Here is a 19,232-nt window from a genome sequence, read left to right as displayed (position 1 = left end):
AGGTGGCCGCCTTTTGGGCCTCCATAAAGTGGAGGGAGTAGCCTAGGTGGCTGCAGTGTGCTGCTAGTGACGTATCCCGGGCTTGATCAGTTTTGTACCGTAAAGGAGCCCGAGGTTCACATCACAACAGGTTACCTAGTGAATGCCCACTATGTGATTAGAAGATCCCAGCAGCAGCCGAGCCCCGGGGTGCTTGGACTGCCCCATGGGCTAACTCCCTGAGTAATGGGCAAACCCCTCTGACCTCCAAAGAATGAGAATGTACAACTAAGTGCCTACTGTGTGCACCGTTTAAAACTGCATCTGCCACAGGAAACCCTTCATTAAACACCTGTTGACTTCGTTTGAATTGGGATTCTGATACGTCGCCTGTAAAATCAGGATGTTCGGGTGTGAAAGAAGCCTCCAAATCACAGTTAATAAGAAAAATGCAAACCAAAACAACTCTGAAATCTCACTGACATCCAGCAAATTGGCAAAGATAACAAAAGATAGTGCGGAAAGGGGTTCTGGAAAGATAGACACACTGTATGGTTTGCTAATTGGTCCGTCTGTTCTGGAAAGTAATTTAGATGGCAGGCAAAGAAAATGACTAAAATGACCATACTTCTTACACAGAGATCCCACTGTTAAAACATATATTCCAAGATCAATGACAAAAAAAGTCCACATAAACGCCAAAAATTTTATATAATATACAAGCAACTACATATATAACATATATACCATACATGCTATATACATATGTATTATAGCGACATTTTTTTGTGGTAACAACTGGAAACAAAGTAGGTACCAGTCAGTAGGAGAATAGTTAAACAAATTGCCATGTATAAATGTGATGGAATATATTACTGCACTGTAAGAAACTATCATGAAGAACAGAGAAAAGCATAGAATTTTTATGAACTGATAGAAGGTGAACTAAGCAAAATCAGGAATTAACTGTACCCCATGACTCCAGCAACACCAATGGAAAGAATTTGGTCCCAAAGAAGAAATGAGAAAATGTATTTTACAGAGGTGGAAGACTGGGGAAGTGGAATTTTGCACATGCTGTGAAGGTTAGTTTTCAATTTTGATGAACTCTTTTTTTCTTTTTCATTCTCTGTTACAAGTTATGTTTCTCTAAGTAGAGGAGAGAGAAATGTATTTGGAAATGGAGGTGATATAAAGACAAATGTAATCTCAGTTCCAAAACTAACCAAAGTAACCAAAGGTTTACATGCAAAAAAAAAAAAAAAAGCCAATACTTTAAAAATAAAATAAAATAAAAAACTGAGGGGATTGGCTAGACCAGTGGTTCTCAAAGGAAATGCCACTGGAAACTATTGTGCCATTCCTAGATACACCATGAAATGTTGAATATTTCTTTACTAGAGATACCTTGAAGTGGCAAAGGGATTTTTTTAAACGATATTCTTGTTGAAGGGAAACTGCACATGTCCAAGTTCCAGTTCCCCATTGCAAAGAAAGTTGTGCCATGAACAAAAAAAAAAATTTTGAGAACAACTTAAGTAGGTATTTCCAAGGTCCATTCCATCTCTAACCATATAATTCTTATTTAAATAAGACAGAGCATCTGGCCTCAAGGAGTCTACTATCTAATTGGGAAGACAAGGAAGGGATAAATATTCCATATGAGGCCTCCCCCTGCTCATGCAAAACATAAGCCACCTGAGTAGATCAAAGCCTTTAGTTGGACCTAAAATTGGGGAAGGTTGCAGCCTTTGTCCCCAGTGAGGTTGGCTTCCTGATTCTAAGCCCTGCACTTCTCCACATGACCACAATTGATACTCTTAAATAATAATTGAAGATTAAATTAACTTCGAGAAAGTAGTAGGAGTTTTGTGACTAATTAGCCTATAGTAAATACCAAATTGTTATTTAGAAAATAAAAGCTCTAAGACTTCAAAGACAGGGAGAGGCACCGTGGGTTGGGATGGTAAAGAGGCTTGACCAAAAAAATAGAAACCGGATGAGGAAAAGGCATCAGGGAGAGATAATAGGGGTAGAAGGGAAAGAGACTAGCTTAGAAATGACAAAGTACAAGGTTAATTAAGGAAAAATCAGTAGACCGATCTGGCTAGAGCAGGGGCAAGATCTTTTTTTTTTTTTTGCCTTTTGGAGGGCAATTGGGGTTATGTAACTTGCCCAAGGTTACATGGCTAGTTGGGGGGGGGGGGAGGGGTGGGGGGGGGGGGGGGGGGGGGGGAGAAGAGGGGGAAGGGCAGGGTGTTAAGTATCTGAGGCTGGAACTGAACTCAGGTCCTCCTGACTCCAGGGCCAGTGATTTACTCACTGTGCCACCTAGCCGACCCTAGAGGCAAGATCTTAAACAACCAGAGACTGGGTTTGATTTTATGCTGTAGGAAGTGATGATAAAAAGTTTTTCAGGAAGATGACTTTTGGATGCAATTGAACAGCTAACACATTGAGTTAGTACATTAGTGCATATATTTATGGACAGTTATTTGGTCCTAGAATTAAATTGGAGGAAGTAATTGAACTGGATTGCATTCAGAGATTATGTAGCACTTTAAATTTTCTTTTAAAGTTTTATTAGTTCCTTTTGGTTCTATAACATACCTTCTTCCAGATATATCCTTCCCCTACCCTGTGAGTTTTCCCTGGTAACAGATTTTTTTTTAAATGCAGCAAAACCAATTGACACAATGACCTGTCAGTATGTATAACTTTCTTTGCCCATACCCTTCCATCTCTTCAGTGAAAAGGAGGGAAATTCCTTTTCTCATCTCTGCTCCATGGCCACGATTGGTCATCATAATTACACATTGCCCAATTTCTTTTTATTTTTTTTATTTGCATTTTTGTACTAATACATATTATTTTCCTAACTCAGCTTACTTCACTTTGCAGTAGTTTCTATAAATTTTCCCAAGCTTCTTTTATTTATAGAAATCATTTTACAGTATAGTAATACTCCATTACATTCTAATACCACAATTGTTTAGTTATTCCCCAAGCAATGAGCCCTTTCTTTGTATTTCTTTGTTTACCCTCAAAAAGTACTGCTATAAATATTTTTGCTATATATACCTTTCTTTCTATCTTTGACTCCCTTGGGGGTACATTTGATCTAATATTTGTAAAAAGCACTGAAGACATAGTAGGCAAGTAGCAATATATGTATATATACATATACATACATATGTGTGGACATATACATAGCCATATTTATACTTGTTGCCTCCCTTTCTTCCCTCTTCTTCTCTTCCTTACTTTCCTACAAGTGAGAAAATGAATTTCTCTCCTTTTCACTGAAGAGGTGGAAGGGTGTGGGCAAGGAAAGTTATATATACTGACAGGTCATTGTGTCAGTTGGTTTTGCTACATTTTTTAATCAAAAGCATAAAAAAATCTCAGGCATTTTAATGAGAGTGGTTAAACCAATTCACAATTCTGCCAACAGTGCATTAACCTCCCTGTCTTCCTGTAGCCCTTCTAACATTGACTGTTTCCATCTGTTTTCATCTTTGCCAAATATGAGGTAAAATCTCATTAATAATTATAATTTGTGCCTCTTTTATTATTTGTGATTTGGAACAATTTCTCATGTGATTATTAAGAGTTTGCAACTGCTTTTGAGAATTGTTTGTTCATATCCTTTGACCACTTTTCTACTGGGAAATGGTTTTTAGTCTTATAAATCCTCAACTTCTTTTCTATTGATTTTTTAACCTCTTCCTCTTTAAAATCTGCTCTTTGGCCATGCAGTTAGTTTTGCTTACATTATGTTAAATTTTAAAATGTTCCTCTGTGTTCTCTCACCAACACACACCTGCCCTATCCCGCTATATTTACTTAAATTGTCTACTTCTTTAGTTTTAATTTTTTATCTATGTGTGCCCCCACAAATACCCTACATTTGACCCTTCCCTTTCCATGTCCACGTAAGCATGGTGTTCAAAACCTTCCCTCTTCCCCCCCCCATCTTCATCTACTTAGGTTAAGCAACTTTTTTATAGCATGTTTTTGGGGAAAAAAAAAAGTCATTGATTTTTTTTCATTAGATACTTTTAATAATCCCAAATTGCCCCTCTAAGAAAAAGACCTTTCTTTTTTTCCAAAAATAAAAATCTTGGTGGTGCCACACAGTTTCAGATCTTGAAACAGCTGTCTTCTGTTGCCAAAGAACAAAAAAGATATGGATGATGGGTGCCAGCAAGATACAGAATACTTGTCACAATAGTCTACACTCAAGGAGTGGCCTTTGGGAAAATGTAGCTCACAGCCTACATTTGTCACTTGTCAGCCATTTCCAAAACATCCTGTACTCTGGCCATCCTCCTGACCCCAGTCCCACCAGAACCTGGACCAGCCTGGGACTCTGGGCTCTGATAGATGAGCTTTCACTTGATCTTGGCTATCACAGGCCTCCATGCCATTTCCCAGCTATTTCTAAACCATAACACTGCCCACATACTCCCAGCCCTCTCCGCCTCTTGCTTTATAATTCCCCTTTCTCATCTTCCTTCATTAGAGTGTAAATTCCTTGAAGGGTAGGACTATCTTACATGTATTTATATCCCCAGGACTTATCACTGTGCCAGGCACATCCTAAGAACTTAAATGCTTTTTTTCCTTTATTCAGAATAGATCTTTCCACGAATATTTATAGATGAAACTAGAAGGATAATCTGAAGGGATAATCTGTCTGAAATAATAACAGCCCGCTAATATTTTTATAGTGACCTATTTGCATCAACAAGGATGTTGATGAACTACTACAATGGTACCTGATATACCATGCAAGGAAGAGGCCGTGACATTGAAGAGGATGAAGTCAGGAAGACTGGGCAGACTTGACCATATCCATACAGAATAAATCCATACTTAAGGTAATACTGTCTTAAAATAATTTGAATCCATTTTCAAGATATCTCAAAGTTTTCCAAAATAAAGGATAAGAACACAAATAGTACTTTAACACAGAACTGACAAGTTTCTTCAAATACTTCTATTTTTTTTAACAATTGCCTTAACAAGAGATACACAACCACACACATTAGAAAATCAAAATGAGGGTGGGAGGAGGGGAATATTTGCTCAGGTTATAATGTGCAATTGGAAATGGAAAGAGCCCACCAAGTTAATTTGTGTGTATGTGTGTACATATGTGTGTGTTTCAGCTAGACATAACACATAGACAATAAGTTGTGTCCAGAATTGAAAAGGGGAAGACACTCCAGCTAGATCACATTAATTTGTTGGTAGGACTATAGACCAGTGTAAATTTTTCTGAGAGGAATACATCAATGTACAGTAAAAGACAAAACTGATTCCATCCTTCAATTCAGTGATTCTGTTCCTAAGACTTTATCCCAAAGATAGCTTAGAAAGAAAAAAGGGAAGATTCTATGCAAAAATATTCAGATGTTTTTGTAATTAGAAAATAATCTACATGCCTAATAATTGGAGAATAACTAAATCATGAAGTATTAATAAAAATGAGGTACTAGTTTACTCAGCTATGAAATGAAGGAATTAGGCAAGAAGATTTCTGAGGTCCTATCTAGTTTTAAAGCCACAATTACAGTTCAAGCCCTCTTTACTTCTCTTCTGGATTAGTGTGGCTTTTAATTAGCCTCACTGTCTTTGGTCTCTGCCCTCTCCAGTCCATCCTTCACATAGCTGCCAAAACAAACTTTCTCAAGTGCATGTCTGACAATGTCCATATCCTACTAAAAAAAAATCTTCGGTGGTTCCATTTGGCCTATACAACCAAAGCCAAACTCTTTAGCTTGGCTTTTAAAGTCTACTAGCACAGTCTGCCTCCAATTTACCTCTCCAGCCTTATTTCACCTTACTCCCTTCCTTTACTTTGCATTCTAGTCAAACTGGTCTACTCATTGCACCCCATAATCAACATTCCACCTACCCACTCCATGCATTGCAAAAGCTGTTTCCCATGCCTGAAACATCCTTCTTCCTCTCAGAATCCTCATCTTCCTTGAAGGTTCAGCTTGGGTGTCCCCTCCTCTCTGAAGCCCTTCTTGATCCCCTTGTGTTCAATCCCTCCTCAAGTTACTCTATATTTATTTATCTGGGTAGAGTATGTATGTATGTAAGAGGATGTAACAGATAAATATGAGAAAGTAGAAATACAGCTTAAGAAAGTGGACCTGTGGGTCAGAGCAGGTACACATGGAGGAGCTGCATGCTGAAGGTAACATAATTTGATCACTTTTCAATAAAAATGCAGAGAAATTGCAAAGACGACATGGATGGAAATAGTCAATGCTGGAAAAGTTATGGAAAGATAATAAGTAGCAATAATTCAGCTTGCTGGCTCTAAAGTCCTCTCTGAAGGATTTAAGGAAGGCCATGGACAAGGAATTCATAGCATGAGAAGGCACGATTGGTTACAATCTTCAGCTTAGGAAGGGGTACCTCTGTTAGTGAGATTACAGGTCCATTTAAGTATTGTATTTATTGTGTCCCCTTAGTAAAATATAAGCTACTTAAGGATGGTACCATCTATTTTTGTCTTTTTATCCCCAGTGCTTTGTACATACTATACTAGGTACTTAATACATATTTCTTAAATTAAATTTAATTAAAAAGGAATACAAACTGGGTTAGGAAGCTTTCAAGTATAAGAAAAACTACCAAGTCAGGAAGTGTTTTCCACACCTCCTTCCCAATACTGCTGCTACTATCCCATTGTCTAATATGAGCACTGGGGTTCAGTGAATTCTGTTTTTCAGTTTCTCTTTTAAGTTTTATTGATGCTTTCTGTTTTATATCATAGCTATTTCCTTATATGCTGTCTCCATTTAATCCTTACTTGAAATATTACAGGTTTCTCTATTTCCTCTTCTCTAGCAGCCAAGGGGGCCCTTGAGTCAAAACCATGTGACTATCCAGGTCAGAGTTCACTAACAAGGAGTATGAGATTATAGCTCAAAACATGCAACCTTTGGAAATTCTGTGTCCTGATCAACATACTCCCCTATTCCCCTGCTACCTAGTCTCAAGGAAAGGAGGGCTCTCCAGTTCTTTCTTTGAGATGAGTCACTGATTGCCACTCCACTAACACAAGACTCAAGGGCTACCAACCCCCAATAGGACATATAGACTAGTGAAACCCCAAAATTGACTGCCTCCTTCTAGGAGGAAAAAGATAATGAGACAACACTGCCCTGAGCCAGTGACCAAATTCAATGACCCCTGAAATTGTGTTCTTGGTCCTCTGCTTTTCCCTGTAGACTCTACTTGAAGTAATTTGTTTCTATATAGTTAAGGCAGTATGGAGTTATAGACAGAATTTTTTCCTGAGGCAGAACACATGAAACACACACCAAAGGAAGTGGGAGCAAGTTACACCCTGAATCCACATAGCAGCTACAAATCATCAAGCCAAAGATGGGTTGGTGTAATAGTAACGGAATTTAAAGATCCCCCTGTATTGGCTTGGTTTTTGGATTGATTGTGTTAAAACCCAGAGCTTGTGAATCCCACTTGTGGGATGGACTTGTTGATGTGACAAGAGAGTGCTGAACTGGGAGGAGCTGGTGACATAAATTTAGAGAGACACAAGAAAAGAGAGAGGCAGAAAAACTTTTTGGAAGCAGCATCTTGGAGGCAGAGCGAGACAGAGAGGATTGCTGAGGGCCAGTTTGAACTGCCCAGGACTTTTGAGAGCTGCCACCCAGAGCTGCCAAGGACTGAGGAGACGTGGCTGTTATGCTGGTACTTTGTATGTCTGTTTTGAAGTTGTTTAGCCAGACTTTTCCTGTTGTTGTGAGGTCCTGGAACCTGGCTATTGGTTCAGAGCTCCTGAAGCTGTTCTGCAGACAAAGAGTGAATTGTGCCCACTGGTGAAGGCCAATGCTGTTGTTGCAGAAGTCCTGGAACCTTGCTGTTGGTTTAGAAGCCCTGAAGAAGGATTTTCTTGTTGTATGTTTACAGAAATCCTGGAAGAGGATTTTGGCTAATGTTTTGAGGGGTCCTAGGACTGTTCTGCAGACAGAGAATGAATTAATGAAGACACTGGCAATGTATCTTGTGGCCTTGCTAAGCTTTGTCTCCCCAGGAACAAAGATTGCTGAGAACTTAGCTCATGTCAAGATGAAGAAAAGACCTCTCTTTGGGTATTAAATGCTGTGCTTAAGCTTGTTGTAACTCTGGGGTAGATTCAATTGTGATCCAAGGGTGGGGAACTTTTGACTTTTTTGTGCTCTGTGATTGAACAAATGAATGTACTTTATTTATGATTGGAAACTAATCTCCATTTGAGAAGAGGGGCTTTGTGGTTGACTAAATGAATGTACAGCCTAGGGGTGGAGTAGTACTTAGAAAAGGGTCTTTGTGATTGACTAAATGAATTATAATGTCCAGGGGTGGAATAGTACTTGGAGATTATTGAATTATACATGGTGAATGCTGTATTTTGAATTATGCTATATTTTGATTTTCTTTGTTCTTAATTTTTCACTGAATAAAATGGAGAGCACCTATGCTGGTATTTTGAACCTTGGGAAGTTGCCTTTGCTTGGCATTACAGTTGGTTGTGGGGTGGAAGAGGGAGGGAGTAAAAAAGCCTGAGTAACTTAGAAGGACCTGCCAGAGGTTGTAGTCTGCTACAATAGCTTTCAAGAACTCAACATCCATGCCATACACTACAAGTAATAGCTCTGCAAAAACAAATTATAGCTTCCTTTTAGAGGGAGGAAGGGGGAAAGAGCTTTATTATTACAATGCCCCTTCACAAACATTACTTCTTTTAAAAAGCAGCATAGAATAGTGAGGGGGAAAAGGTGATGATTTAGAATCAGAAGTCTTGCCTCTGTTTCTTTCAACTTGTATGCCCTTGGACAAATCACGTACCCTCTCTGGGCTTCAGTTTCTTCATCTGTAAAATGAGGGGATTGAGTTTTAGATAGAAACAAATAATAGTATTTATATAGTACTATAAAATTTATGAAGTGCTTTGCGTGTATTATCTCATCTTATTCCTACAAAGCAGCTGCTATTATTATTCCCACCTTTTGTAGATGGGGAAACTGAGGCAGAGGTTAAGGGACTTGCTCAACATCATGTAGCTGGTAACTGAAGCAGGTTTGAACTTCAGTCTCTATATTTTTAATATAGGAGACCTTATCTGAGAAACTCTATAAAATTTTTTCCCAATTTTCTGCTTTTCTTCTAATCTTGGCTATATTTGGTTTTATTTGTACAAAACTGTAATCAGAATTATCCATATTACATTTCACAATGCTATCTCTTCTTTATTCATAAGTTCTCCTATTTATAAGTCTGGTAGGTAATATATTACATGTTCTTCTAATTTATTTATGATATCTCCCTTTATATCTAGGTCATGTATCCATTTTGACCTTATCTTGGTAAATGATGTAGGATATTGGTTTATGCCCAATTTCTGCCAGACTGCTTTCTTGTTTTCCCAACAGTTTTTACCAAATAGTGAATTCTTATTCCATGAACTTAAATCTTTACATTTGTCAAATACAAGGTTATTATATTCATTTACTACTATGTACTACTGTGTATGTCTGCTCTGTTCCACTGATCCACCTTTCTATTTCTTAGCCAGTATCAGATAGTTTTAATAATTACCAGCTTATAAGTTTAAGATCTGGTACTGCTAAACCTCCTTCCTTTACATTTTTTTTTTCATTAATTCATTTGGTATTCTTGAGCTTTTGTTCTTCCAAATAAATTTTGTTGTTATTTTTCCTAGCTTGATAAGATAATTTTTTGGTAAAAACAATTTCAAAGCACATCCACTCTCCCTTCTAAACAGTGTACAAATAAATAGTGCTGCCTCTGGAATGAAAGGCTAAGTTTGAATTCTTCCTCTGTTCTTATGACTTATGTGACCTTGAGAAGGCACTAAATTTCTCTGACCTTTAGTCACTTTATCTTTAAAATTAAGAGGGTGGAGCAAATTGTCTTTAAGGTCCCATCTAACTTCAAATCTACCATCTGTGATCCTAAATTAACAATATAATTGTTACCTACCATCTCCTTATTTACCATCTTGGTCAAAACCTATGGTGTACACCAGAAGTATCAAACTTTGCCCTGCAAAACTTCCAGGTGCAACCTGAACCAGATTAAAATGCAACTGGGAAATGTTTAGCAGAATAAGTAAAAATATAATACAACATGTTAATTTGAGATTTTTTAAGTCAACATGCCACTGGCAGGAATCCATTTCCATTTGATTTTGACACTACTGGTATATCCCTGGGGCAACTAGGTGGTGAAGTGGATAGAGCACCATCCCTGGAGTCAGGAAGACCTGAGTTTAAACCTAGCTGTGTGACCCTAGGCAAGTCACTAACCCTGTTTGCCCCAGTTTCTCATCTGTAAAATGAGCTGGAGAAGGAAATGGCAAACCACCCCAGTGTCTCTGCCAAGAAAACCCCCAAATGGGGTCAAGAAGCATCAGGCACAATTGAAATAACTCAACAACAACATTGTATCCCTGTTTAATAAAAAGCCCATTCAAAAGTGTTTCTTGAAGTACAGAGTTTGATGGTTTGTTTGTTTTTTAATTATCCTATACAGAAAAGAGCAAAAGGAAAGAATGGCGATAAAACTTAGCAAAGGGGATGTCTTTTGAAGAAATTGACATGAGCAAGAATATTAGCAGATTTGTTCCTGTTACATATATGCTTATTCAGGACTTCCCACGCTGGAGTTTTGTCTGTGGAGGACTTGTTTTCCATATTATCTGTCTGTTCCCAAAGGCATGTCCTCATTCCTGAGGACACAAAAGCTAAAGAGATAGAATATCCTGTTTGCTGATGGAGTGCTGAAGCCTCAGGGTCAGCACTTGGGGGAGGGCCAGAGAGCACAACTGTAACACAGTTCGGCTACCAGAACACAATTCGAAAGGTTACTTCTGCTAGTGTGTGGTTTTGGACATGAGTTTTCCTTCCTAGTTTTCAGATCCCTTCTGGAGAGGCTCATTTGGATTCACCTCCTTTACTCATCACCCTCTAACTATGGTAGTCCTCTGAATTTTTGCCCTGCATCCTCCACTTTTCTCCCTAGACTCTTTACCTGAAGTAACTTGTTTCTATAGTTCAGGTAGTTTGGAGTAATAGATGGAATTCTGGGCTTGGAGTCAGAAAGACCTGGCTTCAGATCCCATTTCTGGAACTTGTACGACCCAGAGCAAGTAGCACCTTAACTTCTCTGGGCCTCAGTTTCTTCACCTGTAAATGAGGAGGTTGGACTTGGTGGCTTCTAAGATGTCTTCCAGCTCTAAATCTATGATTCTATGAACTGCCATATATACATATATATATATGCATAATACACACACACACACACACATATATATATATGGTATTTTGACTTCCAACCCAAAAACTCTTCCCAGTCTAGTCTGCACAATTCTTAGCCTTAGCCTTCAACTCAACTCCCAATACACTTGTTAATGGCCTGCTATGTACAATGCCCAATGGGAATTAGACACTTTCATTGTTATAGGGAGCTCCCAGTTAAGGAAACTCCCTCTATCAATGCAGGTTGACACCTTCTCTCTGGCTGATGGGCTTAGAATGTTGCCTAGAGTTTTTAAGAGCCTAAGAGTCTCGTAGCCAGTATGTGTCAGAGATGGGATATGAACTTATATCTTCCTAGCTCGAAGTCTAGCTCTATCTACTGCATAGGGTATAATACCTCTCATGGAGAGTCATAGAGCTCAGTACTACAGGGGACCTGTCCTCAAGAAGCCAACTGGAGTAGGTTAGCAATGGAGTAGGATAGGACCAAGTGTGGGGAATATGGGAGCAGGGCACCCACTGAGAAGCAAAGGAGATAGGCACAGGCCTTGGTCTCTGCAATCTCCGGTGCCTCCCCTGGGGCCCACTGCAGAGTCATCCTACTATGATAGGGCTGCTGGGCCCCACAGAGATGAAGAAACACTATCTTAGTATGTAAGCCTCTGCAAGCAAGCAAGATCCTTGGTACTTTAAGAAAAGAGGAATTTGTTCTTACACCACTCAACAACCTTTGTAGAATTTGACTTCAAAGATTTGAATACTTGATAGCCATTATCATTGCTCTTTCACCCCTCTCCTACTCCCTTAAAAGTATTATAGATAAATAGTTAAGCAATATTGGGGGGTGATGGAGTGGGAGGGGGTGTTAACTTCCCATGCTCCATTCCACAATTCCACATAGGTGGGTACAGGGCAAGGTTTGCCCTGGGCAAAGTTTATGTGCTCTTTCTTCACCCCCTTCCTTTGAGTGTTCTGACTGATCCTATCAGCTGCACACCCTTGATGCTTCATGCCCTACTCTGCCCTCGCTGTGGCCCTGTCCCTGATCCCTCCCTGACCCTACAGTCCTCCTTTGTTCCAACCTCCCTTTCTCTCCTACCCCTTCCCCCTCCTATCTTCCCACTTTCCTTAAACACATACAGATAGTTTATTGGCCACTCTTTTCACACACACACACACACACACACACACGCACACACACACACGCACACACACACCCCACCACCACCACCATCATGAGCCCTTCAGGATTAGAAGGTGTGTCTCAATCTCCAGAGGAGCCAATTAGCTCATTTTATAAGCTAAACTGCACTAAATTATTGGTGAAATCAAACAGAAGAAGATTCTAAGCCTTTTCCTTCATTTCTAGCTGATATTTGTGTGTTTTAAATGTGAACTTTGGAAGATAAAGCTCTATCTCAGTTGTCTGACCTAGAAATGACAATAAAGATGACAATCTCAGGCTAAGGGGAAAGAAAGGTGGTGTCATGACAGGCTGGGGAAGGAAAGTCCCTTAAAACACCTAGGGGTTTGGTGGGAGGTTATGGGCAATGTACAGCCAATGTGTTGAAGCTGTCAGAAGTAAATTTTATTTTGATTTTGATGAATTTTCATCAGCTTGAAAGCTGGTGGGTACCATAGAAATCATCCTCTAGACCACGGGTCTTAATCTGGGGTCCATGGAGCCATAGGGGGTCTATGGATAGCTTTCAGAGGGTCTGTGAACTTGAACAGGAAAAAATTTACATCTTTATTTTCATTCATCTCCAACTGAAACTTAACATTTCCTTCAATTATTTAAAAATTTCCCGAGAAGGGGGTCCAGAGGCTTCATCAACCTCCCAAAGGCAGCCAGGATACAAAAAGGATTAAGAACTCCTGGTCTAGATCTATCATTTTATTTTGTAGATGAGGAAACTGGGATCCAGAAAAATGAAGTAAGTTGCTCCAAGTTACACAGGTGACTTTTGATAGCATGGCTCAGGTCTTTCAGTTAAATATCTAATACTCCTTCTCCTATAACATGCAACCTCTAAATATGAGATGAATAGATTAGAAAAAGGGACAGTTTCTTCTGAGAATTAAAGGCCAAGAAAATGCCAAAGCCAGTCCAGGAAGTTTAGCCCAGGAAGGAATACTTCTGAGGAAGGAAGGAAGGGATCTGTATTAGCCAAGGTTGTGAAATTAGAAGGGGAAAAAGGGTTTTAGGACCCAGGATAGGGAGTCAGATAAGAACAGAGGTATTGGGGTAAAAACTCAGCCAGCTCTTTGTCACCAAGGAGATTTTTTTTCTTCTCTCTTCTTCAAGAAGGAGGACACTAGCAAAAGGACACTAACACACAGTCACAGTATATTTCTATAAGAGAAAATTCTGAAATTCATTCTTACAGGTAGCATTTTTAATTACTTTAAACTCATTTATAAACTCATTAGTCAAGAAAGGGACTCAAGAACTCTGATCAATGCAATGATTAACCACAGATCCAGAAGGGCAATGAAGCAGATTTTTCACCTGTTGACAAAGAGGCAATGGACTAGATGTATAGAATGAGACACACATTTTTCAGAGATGGCCAATGTGCAGATTTATTTTGGTTAACTATGCCAATCTGTTATAAGGAAGAGGTTGGGGTGAGACAGAGAAAGTTGCACTGGTCATGATGGCCCCAAAAGAAGAAGAGAAGTAAGAAGAATGAAAAATTTAATGGGGTACCAAGCACTACTAATTAGAGAATTAAAAAGAAGTATAATGAAGTGTTTCCTGATCTCTCTGGTTGCTAGTGTATTTTTTCTCCTCAAATTATCTTGTATGTACTTAATAATTTGTATGGTGTATATTCCACATGCAATAGCTTAGAAGCTCCTTGCTTTTGTCTCTATACTCCCTAGTATCTAGGATGGTGCCTTATTAAAAACACTTAATGGTTTTGGTTTAGGTATTTTTTATTAAATTAAGTAATAGTTTCTCCACCCTGGGCCTGAGTTTCTTTCTCTCAGGGTTTCTTAACCTGGGGTCCACAAATTCCACCAAAGGATTCGTGGATAGATTTCAGGGGATCAGTAAACTTGGATGGGAAAAAATAAGTATCTTTATTTCTGCTAACCTCTAGTTTCCTTTTTTCACCAACCTTTAGTTTCCTTTGTAATCCTATGAGTTTTATTTTGTGCATTTGAAGACATTTCTGAGATATCCATGGGCTTCACTAGACAGCCAAAGGAAGTCTATGATTCACCTATACAAAAACGTTAAGAACCACTAGATTAAATGGTCCCTTAAGGTCTTTTACAACTCTTACAATCTCTGGTTCTATGATTCTTACAGCCTATTTACTAGGTAAAAATATAGCCCCACTGATGTTAAAACTTTCTTAAATCTCAAAAAAAAAATAGATGGTGGTACCTTCCTTAGAAAGCATGGGAAAAATATGGTAAGACCCACATCTTTGTCTAAGTTTTAAGAAGGGGAATCTAGTACTTTGGGAAACCATTAAAATCCTTAACATTTTCAATTTGGTAGTTACAGTGACAGGTTTCAGATAGACACATAGACAGAATGGCATTTTCAGAGCTTCTTCTTTTACACTCTAAATTCAGTCTGATCCTTGAAATGATGCAAATTGACACCCACATTATATGCACAGTTATTTTTAAACCTCTTATGTGATATCAAAAGTACACATCTAAACATAGAAACAAGTTATCACTGACAATTGAAAATAAACCTCCTGTTTTGTGCCTGTTAACACAGAGAAATTATTTCTTCACTTTGAAAGATTTTTCGACTGCATTTCCCTAAAAGTGATGTTTTTCATTGAATTTGATAGAAACAAAAACATCAAAAACTTTAAAGTACAAACAATATCCACTGAAATTTAGAAGCTGTTTATATAGAAAGCTACTTTGGTAGAATCAAATCAGAAGACAAAAATACTTATCATAAAAGAATATAATGTTAGTTGTCTGTAATCAACATGCAAAGGTTAGATTTCTTAAAGTAAAAGACTGAGTATAGGTACAGAGTTATCTGTTTATCTAATACATTTTATCCTGGTATAGTGAGAGGTATTGAAGCAGAAAGACTTCTATAAACTCTCCAGAGAAAATGATGGGATGTGGATGACTTACCTTAAAGTAGCTTCAATGGGCAACTCAAACGATTCAATCTCAACAAGGGCATTTTCATATGCTTGATCTTTGTCTTCTTCCAATGGTACCCCATACATATCGGATTTTCCAGCTCCACGCATCAAATCTGCATGTGCAAAGCCTGGCAGAGGACTTCTATTATAGCTATAGCTGTTGGGAGGATCCTGTGGTCAGTAAGAACCCAAGCAGAGGCCGACTTTGTGTCTACCAAGGACTTTGCTTCTAAGAATGTTTCACAGCTGTTGCTGTCCTATCTCTACTTATAACATTTTACTTATTGTTAACCTTGACATAGTTCACTAAGTTCCTTCCTCAAGTCTGTTACATTTAATTATGTATTTTCAAGGGGAAAGTGTACTTTTTCAAACATTATAACAACTCTGGTAGGACTTAACACTATCATTGGAATATGAAACTTGACCAAATGCAAACAATGTGACAGGCCATGTGTTTGTATGTGGCATCATGATAAACATTCATTCATTTATTCAATAAATATATTGCAAGTGCCTATTAGATGCAGATGCAATAATCAAAACTGTGCTTTTAAATAGCCATATATTGGTTCATCTTTGCAAGGAGCAGACCCAGGGCTGGTCACAGAAATGGGAAAATAATGATAATAGCTTACATTTATACTGTGTTTCACAGTCACCAAGCACTCTCTTTGATCCTCTCAAATACTTTTCATAATTGAATACCCAATATATAACTTTGCACTTAATAAATGACTGCTGAATTAGAATAGGTAGCAGAAGGATTATTATCCCCATTTTGCATATGGGGAAAGGCTAAGGTTTATAAAGGTTAAAGGACTTGTCCAAGATTACATGGCTGCCACATAGTTTAATTAGGGTACCACATCTTGAAATTCAAAACCATTATACTTTATTGCCTCTGAAGAAGTAAACAGCTGCATACATGCTATGATTTCAGGAGTACTGGGAAGGTATTTCTGTCCCCAAAAGTACAACCACCCACCCTACTCACTAATGCCTGAAACAGTATAATTATAGATTCATTATTTTAACTTCAGACTTTTCTTAAATCTTTCAAAATGTCTGTGATTTCATGGGTGTGAGTATTCTTTCCACTGATGGAATCACAGCTTCTTGTGGTTTCAGATGAATGATTATTTGTAAAGTTCTTAGCACAGTGCTTTTTACAGAGTAGGCAACACACAAATGCTTATTCTCTTTCTTCCCTTCCCCTTAGTAAGCCTTTTCATGAGGAGTTGTGTCCAAAAAAAAGTCACCACCTAGTGGACAACTGTCTGGTGATGAATATCTCCAAGTTTAGTCTGGGTCTTGGATGACAACAGCCTGTGGTCTGTCCTGAAGGCTCTCTGGTCTAGTAGACCTGACAAAGCCTATGATGTATTGACATCCCCTTGGAGAAGCCAAGTCAACCTCCATACCACAATAAAGGATAAGAAGTGCCAAGAGAAGTACTCAAAGCCAGGGGAAAAAATATACACAATGAACTACTACCATGTCAAGGGAGAAACAGCAATAAGATCATGAAAACCAAATGCTATGAAATTGTAATGACCAAGCTTGGCCAGGAAGAAGAGATATAAAAAGGTACCTATTCATTTCTTGCTAAGGATGGAGGCTATGGACACAAAGTATCACATATAATCTCAGACTTCTTTGATTGACTTGGTTATTGCTGAAGATTTTTTTCCTCTTTTTTCTTCTTTGTCATATCATGGTTCTCTGGGAGGGGGAGAAGGAAGAAGTATATTGGGAAATGTAGGTGATATAAAAACAAAACATAACAATAAAAATGTATAAAAAATAAAATAAGACATCAAAGGAGGACTTTATCCCCCCATTAAAATGAAAATATTCCTGGGAGACATAACACAGTAAGCCTTACCAGTTATTGCACTGCAGCAGCAATCAAACTAATTCCATTTTAAAAGGTTTTGATAAAGATATGGTAGAGAGAGTATGAGGGCATGCAGAGCCAGAAGGGGAGAGTAAGATGCCAGAGAGGACTGGGGAAAGTAGAAGTGCAGAAAGTAGAAGTTACATATGCTTAAGACTCTCAATCTAAAAGGAAAAAAATAGACTTGAAGTCAGAAGACATGAGTCCAAGTTCTGGCTTACCCACTTTAAACTTGGCCAGGTCTTTTCACCTTTTCAGCCTAATGAGAGTGATAAGATCCGAACACTGCAAACCTTAAATGATATTTTTTTTAAAAAAGGAACTACAAATGAACATGATGATTTAGAAAGTAATTTGTGGAACTATATAGTTTTTTTTAAGCAAGTGGTATGAAATGGAGATTCAGTTTTATCCTGTTTTTGTGTTCTGCTATGTACTTGGAAATGTTCTTTCTTTTTGGATTTTACGTTCAAAACAAAAGCAAAGCAAAAAATTTTAAAGGAAGGATATTGTAAGAATCAAATAAGATTGGTGACGTGGAGAGTAGAAAGAATAGCAGGCCAAGTTCAAGGCAGGAAGCCTTGGCTTTGCCTCTACCACACACCTAAATGTTACTAGGTGATAAGAATGGATGTTTGCATCATATACATAGCTCCCATTAAACCTGAAGGCGTGAATTTACTGCACATGCCTTCAAAATGGTGCTGTCAGAGCAAAGTGTCATTGTGTGTACCTGGCCCCAAGTACAGGAGACACTGCATCTTATACACACCATTGGCTATAGTGGCTACTTTCCCAAAAGTATCATTACCCCAGCAGAGTGCACTGACATCCAATAAGGGCAGGCACAAGACCATTCACCCCATTAGTGCCTCCTTGCCAGGGTGTAGGAACTTTAGCAAAGATTAGTACCTCTGGTGTAAGGGCTGCCAAACCCATGGGTTTCAGGGCTGCTTTCCACCTTTGGTGTCCACCTAACATTCAACTCTCACCTGTGGCTTCAAGAAGCTATAGTATGTACAGCAACCACACTTTGGTAAACTGTTTCAGCAAACAGGCTAAACCAGGTTATGGGTAATCAAGGGGTCTCAAACCCATCAGTGAGTTAGGGGGTGTCTACCACAAGCATGTGAAGACTTCCCTCCATGGAATGGGCAGATGATAACAATATGTTCCAATAGCCATGAACGTAGGTGGAAACAGGCCCTGTGGATCACTTAGAGCTTGGTCAAAGATGCCACGGTCATACACCACCTCCCAGGCCATCACCAGTCATCTTGATTTTTGTCTTGCTACTGGACTTCACTGACCCTGGAAGAGAGAGTGAGGCCAACAACTTTAGGCAACTCTGCCTCACCTAAATCCAATTTATGCATGAGTCAAAAGATAACACCCATACTATCTGTGATAGTAATGGCAATTAAAGATTCCCCTGTATTGGCTTGGTTTTCAAATTGATTGTGTTAAAACCCAGAGCTTGTTAATCCCACCTGTGGGATGGACTTGTTGATGTGAAAAGAAAGTCCTGAACTGGGAGGAGCTGGTGACGTAGATTTGGAGAGATAAGAGAGAGGCAGAAGAACTTTTTGGAAGCAGCACCTCATGGAGAGAGAGAGACTAAGAGAATTGCTGGTGGCCGCTTTGAATTTCCCTGGACTTTTGAGACCTGCCCCCTGAGCTGCCAAGGACTGAGGAGACATGGCTGTTTTGCTGGTACTTTGTCTGTCTGTTTTGATGTTGTTTTGCCAGATTTGTCCACTGGTGACAGTCCTTTTGTTGAATTAGTCCTGGAACCTGGCTGTTCGCTAGGAAGCCCTGAGACTGTCCTGCAGACAGAGAGTGAATACTGTCCACTGGTGAGGGACAGTGCTGTTGTTGCAGGGGTCTGGAGACTGTCCTGCAGACAGA

The 19,232-nt window shown here is 38.9% G+C and overlaps 1 protein-coding gene across 3 annotated transcripts in view; it reads left to right on the top strand.

The window, feature by feature from the left end:
- Nucleotides 1-19,232, top strand: part of IDE (insulin degrading enzyme) — a 416,199-nt gene that overhangs the window by 40,294 nt on the left and 356,673 nt on the right. The gene's annotated exons all lie outside the window — the stretch shown is intronic.

The sequence above is a fragment of the Petaurus breviceps genome, unplaced genomic scaffold, assembly GCF_028583685.1.
Source record: "Petaurus breviceps papuanus isolate PSGF00001 unplaced genomic scaffold, PetGlider_PUasm1.0 37, whole genome shotgun sequence".
Lineage (NCBI taxonomy): Eukaryota > Metazoa > Chordata > Mammalia > Diprotodontia > Petauridae > Petaurus > Petaurus breviceps.
The sequence above is the reverse complement of the archived record's forward strand: the minus strand, read 5'-3'. Positions and strand labels throughout refer to the sequence as shown.